Source organism: Ornithorhynchus anatinus, chromosome X1 (genome assembly GCF_004115215.2).
Source record: "Ornithorhynchus anatinus isolate Pmale09 chromosome X1, mOrnAna1.pri.v4, whole genome shotgun sequence".
Lineage (NCBI taxonomy): Eukaryota > Metazoa > Chordata > Mammalia > Monotremata > Ornithorhynchidae > Ornithorhynchus > Ornithorhynchus anatinus.
Window position 1 is genome coordinate 20,878,116 of NC_041749.1, and position 13,575 is coordinate 20,891,690.

Genomic DNA, 13,575 nt, shown 5'->3' on the forward strand with positions numbered 1-13,575 from the left:
CCCCCTCCTCAAGAACCTCCAGTGGTTGCATGTCCTCCTTTCCATCAAACAGAAACTCCTTACCGCCCACTTTAAAGTACTCAAAATCACCTTGCCTCCTCCTATTTCACCTCACGGATTTCCTATGACAACCGCAAAACTTCACTTCACCCCCCCTTCACCTCTCCGCAGCTAAGCCCTCTTCTCCCCTCTTTCCCTCTGCTCCTCCCCCTCTCCCATCCCACCCCCTCAGCACTGTACTCGTCCGCTCAACTGCATATATCTTCATCACCCTGTTTATTTTGTTAAATGAGATGTACATCACCCTGATTCTATTTATTTGCCATTGTCTTAATGAGACGTTCTTCCCCTTGACTCTATTTATCGCCATCGTTCTTGTCTGCCCGTCTCCCCCGATTAGACCGTCAGCCCGTCAAAGGGCAGGGACCGTCTCTATCTGTTGCCGATTTGTCCATTCCAAGCGCTTAGTACAGTGCTCTGCACATAGTAAGCGCTCAGTAAATACTATTGAATGAATGAATGAATCTATCTCGTAGGGCGGAACGCCCTCCCTCATCAAATCCGACACCCATTCATTCTCCTCACTTTCAAACCCTTCTGAAAATAACATAATAATAATTATGGTATTTGTTAAGCGCTTCCTTACTATGTTCCATGCACTGTGGTACATACAAGGTAGTCAGTTTGGACACAGTCCCTGCCCCACATGGGGCTCACGGTCTTAATCCCCATTTTACAGATGAGGTGACTGAGGCCCAGAGAAGTGAAGTGATTTGACCAAGGTCATACAGCAGATATGTGGCAGAGCCAGGGTTAGAACCCACGTTCTCTGACTTCCAGGCCCGTGCAGTTTCCACGAGGCCAGGCTGCTTCTCATCTCCTCCAAGAGGCCCGATTAAGCCCTCTTTTCTCTTACTCCCTGTGCATTTGGATCTGTATGCTCTTAACATTTGACAATCATCTCAGCGCCGCAGCACTTACCTACAAAAGTGCCCAATAAATGGCACTGATTGGTCGAGACGGATATGCTCTGTCTCCCTGCAGAAGTGGTCAGGTCACACTGACCTCCGGAGAAAAGACAAAGCAGATAAAGGCTCTGAAGAAATCTTCAAGTTGCTCTGTTGACAATATTGTCAGCATATTCAAGGTTTTGTTTCCCCGACTAAACTGTAAATGCCTTGGAGGCAGAAATCTTGTCTTGTAACCATTTTTTATACTTTTCCAAAGTGCTCAATAAATGCTACTAAATTTGAAAAAAAAAGTCCTGCCTATGTATTTTTTGAAAGTTGGTTGCCATGGCAACATGAGCTGGCCAAGAACTTTTGTACATAAGTCCTTCGTGTGTTCCGTCGACCCGGCTGAGGGCGTACACCTCCAGGAATGCCTCTTGCCCAATTTGGGAGCTGGAATAAGAGTCTACGAGGTAATTTACAAGAGGAGAGAATCGTAATGGAAGAGCTCAGGTTCTGTAAATACAAATTTCCGCATTTAAGCCCCTAGATCTCCAGGTTCTCATTATATTTTTAATATTTTTATGGTACTTGTTAAATGCTATGTGCCGAGCACCGTACTAAGCACTCGGATAGAAACAAGCTAATCAGGTTGCACCCAATCCTTGCCCACATGGGGCTGTCTTAATCCCCATTTTACAGAGAACTGACTTGCCCAAGGTTATACAGCAGACAAATGGCAGAAGGGAGATTAGAACCCAGGTCCCTCTGACCCGCAGGCCCATACTCTGTCCACCAGGCCATGCCGCTTCCCTTTATTTAGGGAAGTAGCATGGCTCAGTGGAAAGAGCCCGGGCTTGGGAGTCAGAGGTCATGGGTTCGCATATCGGCTCTGCCACTTGTCAGCTGTATGACTGTGGGCAAGTCACTTAACTTCTCTGTGCCTCAGTTCCCTCATCTGTAAAATGGGGATTAAGACTGTGAGCCCCACGTGGGACAACCTGATTCCCCTGTGTCTACGCCAGCGCTTAGAACAGTGCTCGGCACAGAGTAAGCGCTTAACAAATACCAACATTATTATTATTATTCTCTGTGCCTCAGTTTCCTCATCTGTTAAATGGGGATTAAGACTGTGAGCTTCACGTGGGACAACCTGATGACTCTGTATCTACCCCAGCACTTATAACAGTGCTCTGCACATAGTAAGCACTTAACAAATACCAACATTATTATTATTATTATTTACCCCACTCTCAGCCCCTCAGCACTTATGTACGTATCCATCTGTTTGATTTTCGATCTCCAGCTCTGAACTGAGCTCCTGGGGGTCAGGGAATATGTCTACCACCTCTTACATTACGTTCCCCCAAGTACTTGGTACAGTGCTCTGCACAGAGTAAGCACTCCCTGTAGAGAGAGAACATGTCTAGCAACTCTGTTATATTCTCCCAAGTGCTTAGGTCAGCACTCTGCAAACAGCCAGCTGCAACTTAGTAAATGTTGGTCAGTAATTAAGATACTGGGGAAAAGATGAACGGAATATTTCAATTCCTCTTTTGTCAGCACACCCATTTTTATAGCCTTTCTGAGAAGGCTGGATTAATCACTCTCCTGCCCATAAACGCTAAGTGTACTGCTCCTCTGCTCTTAATTTTTAATCAGTCAATCAATTGAGCACTTATTGTGTTGAGCACTGTACTAAGCACTTGAGGTGTAACATTTCCCTCTCAATAATTACACAAATGTTTATTATTTTATGATCTCACCATTGACATTTGCCAACATAATTACCATAAGCTTCTCCCATTACACTGTAAATTACTTGAATGTGGGGTTCCTGTTTTACTGAATTGTAGAAATTACTTGAATGTGGGGTTCCTGTTTTACTGAATTGTAGACTTCCAAGTGATTAGTACTGTGTTCTCTTCACACAGCCAGTGCACAGTAGGTATTACTGAATGTTTGATCTCTTACTACAGCCCAGCCTGCACACTTCACTCCTCTAGTAGCAACTTGCTCACTGTGCCCCGATCTTGTCTATATTAAGGCAGACCTCTTTTCCACGTCCTCTCTCTGACCAAGAACTCCGTCCCCCTCCATAAATGCCAGACCGCCTGGGTTCTAATCTCCCTTCTGCCACTTGTCTGCTTGGCAAAGCCATATTGCAGTCACAGCTCCTTCAAGAAGCCTTTCTCCATTAAGCCCTCTTTTCCCCGGCTCCCTCTTCCTTCCACATCATCTATGCATCTATGGAGAAGCAGCGTGGCTCAGTGGAAAGTGCCTGGGCTTCGGAGTCAGAGGTCATGAGCTCGACTCCCGGCTCTGCCACTTGTCAGCTGTGTGCCTGTGGGCAAGTCACTCAACTTCTCTGTGCCTCAGTTCCCTCATCTGTAAAATGGGGATTAAAAGTGTATGAGCCCCACGTGGGACAACCTGATTACCCTTTATCTCCTCCAGCGCTTCAAACAATGCTCGGCACCTAGTAAACGCTTAACAAATACCAATATTATTATGCATTTGGATCTGTGCCCTTTGGGCATTTGATTTTCACTTCACGCACTTATGTACCCATCACTATATTCCACATTATACATTATTTTATAGTAATGTCCATCTCTCCCTTTCGACTGTAAGCTTGCTGTGGGCAGCGAACATGTCATCCAGCTCCATTGAATTGTACTCTCCCAAGCAGTTAGTATAATGCTCTGCACACAGTGCTCGGTAAATACTGTGGATGATGATGATTGATGAGCAAAGGAATTGACAATGTCGGAGTTCAACAACAGTGATTCTCAACATCTTTTCAATAATCACTTTTTACCATTGTTTGTTTTTATACTGAGTCCCACTCAACTTTTTCCTTTGATCCTTATTTATTGATGGTATCATTTATTAGGCTTAGTTTGTGCCAAGAACTGTACTATCCTGACTCTGCCACTTGTCAACTGTGTGACTGTGGGCAAGTCACTTAACTTCTCTGGGCCTCAGTTACCTCATCTGTAAAATGGGGATTAAGACTGTGAGCCTCATGTGGGACAACCTGATTGCCCTGTATCTACCCCAGTGCTTAGAACAGTGCTCTGCACATAGTGAGTGCTTCACAAATACCTACATTAATTAATTACTAAAGGCTGGTGCAGGTTCAGAATAATCATATGGGACACAATCCTTGCACTCCATGGGGCTCAGAGTATAATAATTAGAGATAGGAAGTATCATAATCTGATTTTCAGATGAGGAAACTGCGGCTCACAGAGGATGTGACCCCTCCGCTGCTGAGGGGCTCACCTCCAAGTCACTATGGTCACAGGAGGAATCCTGCCACATTGCTTTCTTCACTGCATTATGCTCATATATTTTATAGAGTGTATATTGAATTTTTTTGAAAAATGAATTGATATTTCTTATTTTAATATAAAATTTTCTGAAAAATTGTCATAAAAAAGTGCCACTACAGGTCACAGCTTGTAGGGAAAGAGAGGCTTGGTGTAGTTAGTGCTTCGACACCTTGACTGACTGTTAGAAAATAGACTACAACTGCTAATAATTACAAATCACCAAGTGGCAGTTTAAAAGTTCCCCAAAATGAGAGATTGAGAAATAGCAACAATCAGTCCTATTTATGGAATACTTACTGTGTCCATAGCTCCCACAGAAAGGCGTATGGGAGAGTACGATCGAATTTGCAGACATAATCCCCTCTCTCAAGATGTCTACATTCTAGCCACAGAGACAAATTCTAAAATAAATTACAGATAGGAGGAGAAAATAGAAGCAACACATTGGCACTCATGACAAATATTTTAAGCAACTTCAGGCCAAAATGCTTTCTTTTCCTGAAGAGAATGAAAACTTTTCAACGTGAAGCTTTTGGCTGTAGAATTACTTGGTGCTTTATAACATCGGTTCTCCTTAGCTCAGAAATTTGATTGCCACTCGATTATCACTGTCAGTTGGTGAAACTGACTACTCATGAAAACACTTAAAGACTAAGGCTAAAATGACACTTAATAAGCCGAAAAATCAGACAGGCAGCTTTTTATCCACTTTAAGCTGGAGCTGGAGTAATTGAGGAAGGGCCACCTGCTAAACTGCAATAAAATTACATCTTGGCAAATTCCAGTCAGGGAAAAAGGTTTTTTGGGTTTGGGTTTTTTTTTTTGTTTTTTTTTTTTCCTCCTGGGGATGTTTCAGAAAGACCTCAATTTGTCTGGGCTGAAGTGGATTTGATGAGTTCTCAAGGTTCCTTCCAGTGGTAAGATTCAAGAAGTCTCTAAAAGTTAAATACCAGGAGCTACTCACCTGATCTCCTGGGTTATAGAAGCAGAGGCAGCTCTCCCAAAGAAAAGTGACTGGGCTGCCCGGCAGATTTTCAGTCAGGTGAAGATTTAGCCAGAAGGCGGGGTCTACTTGTCTTAACAAGGAAAATAGGGATTTAGCATGCTAGTAATCCCATTCTGGCAGAGGTACAGTGAACTATGACATTGCTGGTAGCATATGGCCAGCCCAGAGGATTTCAGAAAACTGCTTTTTAGTTCACTGTGAATGGCTCTGAAATAAAGCCAACAGAGGCAGTGAGCAGAATTAAAAGATCTTGCCTGCCTCCACCTGCCAATTTCTGATTTAAATAAACTTTTCAGTAGAAAGTTCCGATTACTAAAACGTTTCCTAAGGCAAGTCCGATGCATGTTTCCTACTGAATACTAATGATCTCTAGGTGAAGTGAGCCCAGTTGTTACGGACACCAGTCTCACTTCTGACCAGTTTGTTCAGATGCCCTTTATTTTCTATAAGCCTCGTTAGCGTTTGGTCTTATAAAAGATTGTCCGTGTTACAGCTTTGTGAATTAAAGAACTCAGTTGTATTTCTCCTCACCTTAGATTGCAATCTAAGATTCCCTTAGATTCTAATGATTCTTAGAATCTAATCCTTAGATTCCCCACTTCACCTCCCCTCAGCTAAATTCCCTTTACCCCCTTTCCCTCTGCTCCTCCCCCTCTCCCTTCCCCTCCCCTCAGCTCTGTGCTCATTCGTATATATTTTTATGACCTTATTTATTTTGTTAATGAGGTGTACATCCCCTCGATTCTATTTACGTGACTAAGTTGTCTTGTTTTTGTCCATCTGTCTCCCCCAATTAGACTGTAAGCCCGTCAATGGGCAGGGATTGGCTCTGTTGCCGAATTGTACATTCCAAGTGCTTAGTACAGTGCTCTGCACATAGTAAGCGCTCAATAAATACTACTGAATGAATTGCAAACTCCTCGAGGCCAGGGGCCATGTCTACTCATGACACACAACACTCTGCAGAATGTGGTCTGCTCGGGATACTACCGATGGTAGCGCCTTAACTAACAGTAAGCTGGTGACCCATGGGAACATCCAGATCAGGAAAGAGAGAATCTGAGTCCCTCGAAGTCTGCTAGTAACATCGATCGTATTTACTGAGTGCTTACTGTTTTCAGAGCACTGTACTAAGCGCTTGAGAGCTACAATATAACACAGCTGATACATACGTTCTCATTCCACCACAAGCTTCCGGCTTAGAGTCTTCAGTCTATTACCAACCTGAAATTTAGTGTCAGTCACTACGATTCCCATATTCCTACTTCTCATCCATTAATGTTTTATTTTTAGTTTTAATCACTCTTCACGAGGCCTGACTGATCATCCCATTTGAGTCTTATCGATCATGTCAGGCTGATTGCCTCCTCTATTTTTGAGAGGCTAGAGTCCAGTGTTTAGGTGTGGGAGAAGAGACCAAGAAGACACCCCTAACCCCAAATGAACTGCCATGTACACTGCTGATCTTCTTGGACTTTAGTCGATCGGGGTGGAAACAGATGGAGAGGCTAGAATTCTTTGAAACCTGACAAGAAAGCTAAAGGAATGTGTTCTGTCGGAGAGCCCAGCTGGCTAGATGAGAAGCAACGTGGCTCAGTGGGAAGAGCATGGGCTTGGGACTCAGAGGTCATGGGTTTGAATTCCAGCTCTGCCACTTGTCAGCTGTGTGACTGTGAGCAAGTCACTTCACTTCTCTGTGCCTCAGTTACCTCATCTGTAAAATGGGGATTAAGACTGTGAACCCCAAGTGGGACAACCTGATTACCCTGTATCTACCCCAGCTCTTAGAACAGTGCTCGGCACATAGTAAGCGCTTAATAAATACCTACATTATTATTATTAGATCAGAGAGATGAGTGGGAGAGTTGGGAGCTGAAAAGCAGCAGATCACCTTGCAGATGGGTTAAAAAAAGGCATTAATTTGCAAAAACTTTCACTATTTTGTGAAATACTCCACAGACCGTTTCCATTCATTTACACTCTAATGATGCTATATCTGATGTCAAGGAACCCCTTAGCCCGAAGGTAAACGGTACGCAAGCCAAAGTTTCATAGGTTTTTGTTTTTTTAACCTCAAATGCTTACTGTTTGATTTCTAGTCCTTAGTCCTATTTCTATCAAGTTATGGTACAGTGGCCCTCGATTGTCACCTGGAAGCTTCTTGTTTATTATTTTTTTAAGGATATTTATGAGAATGCGACTAAGACATAAAGGCAATTGAAGGTGAAAAGCTCGAGTGAAGACAGATGGCTCCAAACAAAACACGGCAGCTGACTTCAAGCGCAGCATAAAGTTTGCCACTAGATAGCGGTCTTCCCCCAGTATTTTATTTTCAAGACAGTGGCCTGCAAATATATCTAGGAAGAGAGGAAAGGAAGTTTGTTTTCAGAGATTGTCTCCTACTGACTGTAACCTCCATCCGTCCGAATATGATCGTTGTTTTTACCCAGCTAAAGGAAAATATATGCTACTTCATCTAGTCTGTTACCTTTGACAGTGGGCGATAAACACGGAGCGAAAGAACAGAGAGAAAAATAGGTATTCTGGAGAAGATGCTGCACTATGAATGAAAAATTAAGTTTTTATATTCTGACAATTCCCGCAAAATTCTTTTATTTTCAACCTGGAAAATAAAATTGTTATCCTTAATAAAATGTAGCAGTTAATCTGTTATAACAATAATTAGTTAAATTTTAAAGTAGCGTAACCATTCTTTAGTACACGATCAAGATTTTTAAGCACTTGATAATCACCCTGCAACTTACTCGTATGTACAAGTTGGTTTCCGAACACACTCAAATAGTTAAAACCTAAATCTACTATTCTGGAAAATCTTAGTTTGCATGACTATAATGTATCATGTAATAAGCCCCTGAGAGGATTTCTAGTTGGATATGCTGCAGAAAGCCAGATATTGGTTGATGAGGGGTTTTTTATTTTTAAAAAAAGTCTAAAATTTCACTGTGTTTCTACTCAAAACTTACATATACCAGCTGTTCCAAAGAACAGTGTAATTCTATGAAATGAGGTAGTACAAATGCTGATTTCTGGTTTTCTTACAGCAATTCAGGAAATGGGTGTATGTGGGTGTTGAGGCTACTGACAAACTGAATTATTAATGAAAGAAATGTCTGTCTGAGAAAATCGGTGTATGAATTCCTCTGCCTCCGGAGTTTGTATTTTTAAAATAATCTTGTTGAAATAATCCCCTTTAATATCATTTTCCAACAATGGTGGGAATATTTTCATTTTAACAGCTATTTTGTGGTTCTTCCAGTTTTCTCTTAAGTACTCTGTAGACGTGAAGATAATTTATATTCCCACATACATCAGGAAACCAAAAATCTTTAAAAGCACGTTTTTTATTTTATTTTTTTCAACAGCATTCTAGTTTTCTACCTCAGAGGTCAGATCTGCTGATGTGGAGAGCTGAATCAATTATCCAGATAATGTAAACCTAAAAAAGCACGCCTCAACTTTCTACTTACTTTAGGGAGCGGTGATTTTCTAGGGCCAAAGTATCTGGACATTTGCTTCAAACCTTGACTTCGATTAAAAAAAAAAACTACCAATAATCAATCAATCATAGTTACTGTTCTTTTACTCTGAGTAGAGCACAGTACTAACACTTAGAAGAGTACACTGGAGTTAATAGACTAAACACTTGGTAGACTGGATACCTGCCCTCAAGGAGCAGACAATTTAACAGATTTCTGTCAATCAATTAACTCATGGTATCTATAGAGTACACACTCTGTGCAGAGCACTAGACCAAGCACTTGGGAAAGTACAGTGTAACAGAGTTTGGAAGATGCAGTTCCTGCCCACAAGGAGCTTAAAGTCTATTGGGAGAGACAGACACTCAAGTGCTGTCAAGTGCTCAAGTGTAGGTGGCTAGATCGGATGTCTTGGTGGAAGCAGCGTGACTCAGTGGAAAAGAGCCCGGGCTTTGGAGTCAGAGGTCATGAGTTCGAATCCCAGCTCTGCCACTTGTCAGCTGTGTGACTGTGGGCAAGTCACTTAACTTCTCTGTGCCTCAGTTACCTCAACTGTAAAATGGGGATGAAGACTGTGAGCCCCACGTGGGACAACCTGATTCCCCATGTCTACCCCAGCGCTTAGAACAGTGCTCTGCACATAGTAAGCGCTTAACAAATACCAACATTATTATTATTATTAGGTTAGGGATAAAGAAAACAGTAGAGTATTCTTATATTTACAGAAGCACTGTGGGGTTGGGATGAGTATCAAAGTGCGTAAGGAGTACACAGCCAAGTTTACAGTTGATCCAGAGGGGAAGGCGGAGAGGGGAAATGAGGGCTCAGGCAGGGAAGACCTCTTGGAGAAGATGTGATTTTTAGGAGTGTTTTGAAGGTAGACAGAACGATGGACTGTAGGACATAAAGGGAAAAGGAATTCCAGGCCCGAGAGAGGACCTAAGCAAGGGGTCCGCAGTGAGGTAGATGAGATTAAGATATAATAACAATAATAATAAAAATGTTGGTATTTGTTAAGCTCTTACTGTGTGCAGAGCACTGTTCTGCTCACAGTTAATCCCCATTTTACAGATGAGGTAACCGAGGCACAGAGAAGTTAAGTGACTTGCCCACAGTCACATGGCTGACAAGTGGCAGAGCCGGGATTCAAACCCACGTCCTCTAACTCCCAAGCCTGGGCTCTTTCCACTGAGCCATGCTGCTTCTCTGCATGTATATAGAGAGTAAATTGGCATCAGAGGAACAGAGTTGGTGGATTATTAGAGTGTTTATGGTTAGAGTAGCAGATCAGCGAAGTAAGGTAGCAGAGAGAGAACTGATCGAGTGCCTTAAAGCCGTCGGTAAGGAGTTTCTGTTTGATGCAGAGATGGCTGGGTAATCATCGGAGGTTTTTGAAGAATGGCGAGGTGTGAACCGAGAGTAGTTTTAGAAAAATGATTTGAAGAGCAGAGTGAAAAATGAACTGGAGAAGAGAGAGACAGGAGACGGGGAGGTCAGCAAGGAGGTTAATGCCGTAGTAGTCAAGGTGGGATATGAAAAGTGCTTGGATCAGAGAAGTAGTGTGAATAGACAGAAAAGGGCATATTGTTCTCTTCCAAGATCCTAATCCAGTGCTCAAAACAAGGTAAGCGCTCAATAGGTATTATCAATTGATGGATTGATTGATAATAGCTCCAGCACTATGGATTAACAAACTCTCATATTCCTTTCCTACAATGTTTCAAGAAGTTCCATGTGTGTTGCACATATTTCCTCTCACATGACAACCCAATTCAAGTAATGCTGGTTGGTGGTTTTTTGGTTTAAGTGCTTTCTATGTGCCAGGCACTGTACTGTGCACCAGGGTAGATAAAAGCTAATCAGATTGGACACAGTCCTTGTCTCACAAGGGACTCACATTCTCAATCTCCATTTTACAAAGGAGGTAACTGAGGCATAGAGAAATGAAGTGATTTGCCCAAGTTCACACAACAGACAAGTGGTGGAGCCGAGATTAGAACCCAGGGCCTCTGCTCTATCCACTAGGCCATTCTGACATGAAATCTGTGTTTTATTTTCTGCATTTCATTTTACGAAATATTTACCAGTTTTCAAAAACTCATTTGCCACCTGGGGCTAGTGTGAATCTCTGGAGAGAAAAAAGGTAGAAGCTGAAAAGGAGTCCTCAACAAGTTTATCACTAATCTCTGATCAGTGACAGATCAGTGACCACACCACTACATTTGCAATCATTTGTCCAGTATTTCTTACAAGGAGCTGCACTTTTTACGGAATCCCAGTCCTGGAACTTCTCAACTCTCTTCACTGAAAGTCAATTCTTTGGCCAGCTGTTGAATTACCAAAACAGCTGGGATAAATCCCACATCCTCCCATGAAGTAGGCTCCCTGGGATCTCTCAATCTGATTTTTTTTTTCTGAAATCATGTTCAGGGCAGTTTCTGCCTAGTAGGTTAAAGTCTCACATCTGAATAATCCTTTAGATTGTTACCCCTTTACTGTTCGAGGAGTAGTATTCCAGGGATTAGTGTGCTTTACTCTTCACACACAGAGAAAAGAGGTCAAGTGAGTACGAAGAATAGTTGTTTTTATTGTTTCCAATTTCATCTGATGCCACATACCCCACATAACTCTTTCCTTTTCTGGCAACAACCTGAAAGCTGTCACCAGGATTTCTCTTTTAAGTCTCTCCTTTAGTCATTCAGTTTCTCCCTTTAGTCAGTCAATACTGACAATAATAATGATATTTGTTAAGTGCTTACTATGGGCCAAACACTGTACGAAGCACTGGAGTAGACAGAAGGTAATCAGGTCCCACATGGGGCTCAGAATCAAAGTAGGAGGGAGAACAGGTATTGAATCCCTATTTTGCAGATGAGGAAACTAAGGCACCGAGAAGTGAAGTGGCAGGCTCAGGGTCACACAGCAGGTACATAGTGGAGCGTGGGTTAAAATCCAGGTCCTCTGAGTCCCAGGCCCATACTCTTTTCGTTGGCCGTGCTGCTATAATGTGCAGAACTCCAAAGTAGGTAGTTCTCATATTGAAGCAGTGTGGTTTAGTGGAAAGAGCACGGGTTTGGCAGTCAGAGGATGTGGGTTCTAATCCTGTCTCTGCCACTTGTCTTCCACGTGGCCTTGGGCAAGTCACTTAACCTCTCTGTGCCTCAGTTACCTAATCTGTAAAATGGGGGTTAAAAGTGTAAGCCCCATGTGGGACAACTTGATTACCCTGTATCTACCACATTGCTTAGAGGAGTGCTTAGCACATAATAAGTGCTAACAAATAAAATTATTATTATTATCAGTGACTTTTCATAAGAAGCTCAAAATTTTACCAAAATAAAACTCCTTACCATTGGCTTTAAGGCACTCGATCAGTTGTCTCTCTGCTACCCTACTTCCCTGATCTGCTACTCTGACCATAATCACAATTTGGTTTTTCAAATGATCTTGATCTCAATCAACTGATGGTACTTATTGAGTCCCTAATACCGATGTAGGTAGAAGTAGATTTGAAGGAAACTTGTGACTCGTTTTCATTCTAACCTTCCATAGGACTATGAGGCAAAAGCTTAGTAAAGCAACTTATTATTATAAAAAAAAAACTTTCTATGACTAGAAATAACATCCTGTGCAATAAACCTCCAAACAAACTTAAAAAAATAAGTCAGATAATGAAATTATTCATGTCCTGGCTGTAATATTATAACTCGTCATTACTAAAAAAAAATTTGGAAAAATGATATGTACTTCACTTATCATTCCAGTTATTCACTAGATCTGCTAAAGCAACTGAGACCAACTAAATAAGCTCACAACCCATCTTCTTTCTCCCTACAAAATGAGCTCCTCTCTGAGTACTAAACTGATCACACTTGTGGTGGCTCCATAGAGACACAGGGAGGGGCAGGGTCTTCATCCTTTACCCTTTTCCGTGATTTAAAGCTATTGTTTATATTCCTTAGTCACTGTCCGCATTGGATTAACCTCCACCCTGTTATAAGTAGTGAAAGAATCATGTTTCTTTCCTGACTCTGCAGAGATTGTCATTTTCCCAAAAATTTTTATCATTAGCAAACAAACCACAAACCCGGAATGATGAAGCAATAGTAATTATTGAACACCACCTATGCGAAGAGCACTGTACTAAATACCCAAGAGAATTAAAAATATACAATTCTTGTCAAGGAGGTCACAGTCTAATGGATGAGGGATTATTTAATTAAAAGCCATGAGGAAGAAGAAAATAGCAAGATGGGCTTGTGAATGAGTAAGCACTTAAATTGATGTGTCCCAAAGGGCTGTGGGTTAGTGTTAGTACATGGCTCTTGAGGCTAGAGTATGACCTAGGAAAAAGATCAATAAACTGGAAAAGTTCTAAAATAGGTGAAATTTCTGCAGAACTCTGACAATGAGGAGATAAGTGGTCTGCAGGATTTGAAGAGTGAAGGAGTTCTGGCCCAGAAGAAGGGGAGGCTCCAAGGGTTTGAGGCCTGTCATTTGCTAAGAAGGACAGGTGAGACCATTTAGGAGCCTGATGAGGCTCACATAATCTCCCACACTCAGGTTAATTTGGTTTTCCCCACCCTATGGTGAGGCATGTGGGGTCCATCAATGAGGAAGATTAGTATTTCTCAAATTTGCATTCTGAGATTGGAGATAAAGGGCAGGTGGAGGTGAAAAGGTCCTAAAACCTGAATGGGATCCTAGTTACATTTAGTTGGGAGGGACCAGGCCGGCAAGAGCTCATCCCTGGTCATTTGGATGGTTTTTGAGTTTTTTTTTTT

The 13,575-nt window shown here is 42.0% G+C and overlaps 1 long non-coding RNA gene across 1 annotated transcript; it reads left to right on the forward strand.

The window, feature by feature from the left end:
- Positions 1–1,306: 1,306 nt before the first annotated feature.
- Positions 1,307–7,943, forward strand: LOC120638066. The gene is made up of 2 exons (XR_005659529.1): positions 1,307–1,423; positions 7,476–7,943. It is a non-coding gene; the product is annotated as an uncharacterized LOC120638066 (long non-coding RNA).
- The last annotated feature ends 5,632 nt before the right edge of the window (positions 7,944–13,575 follow it).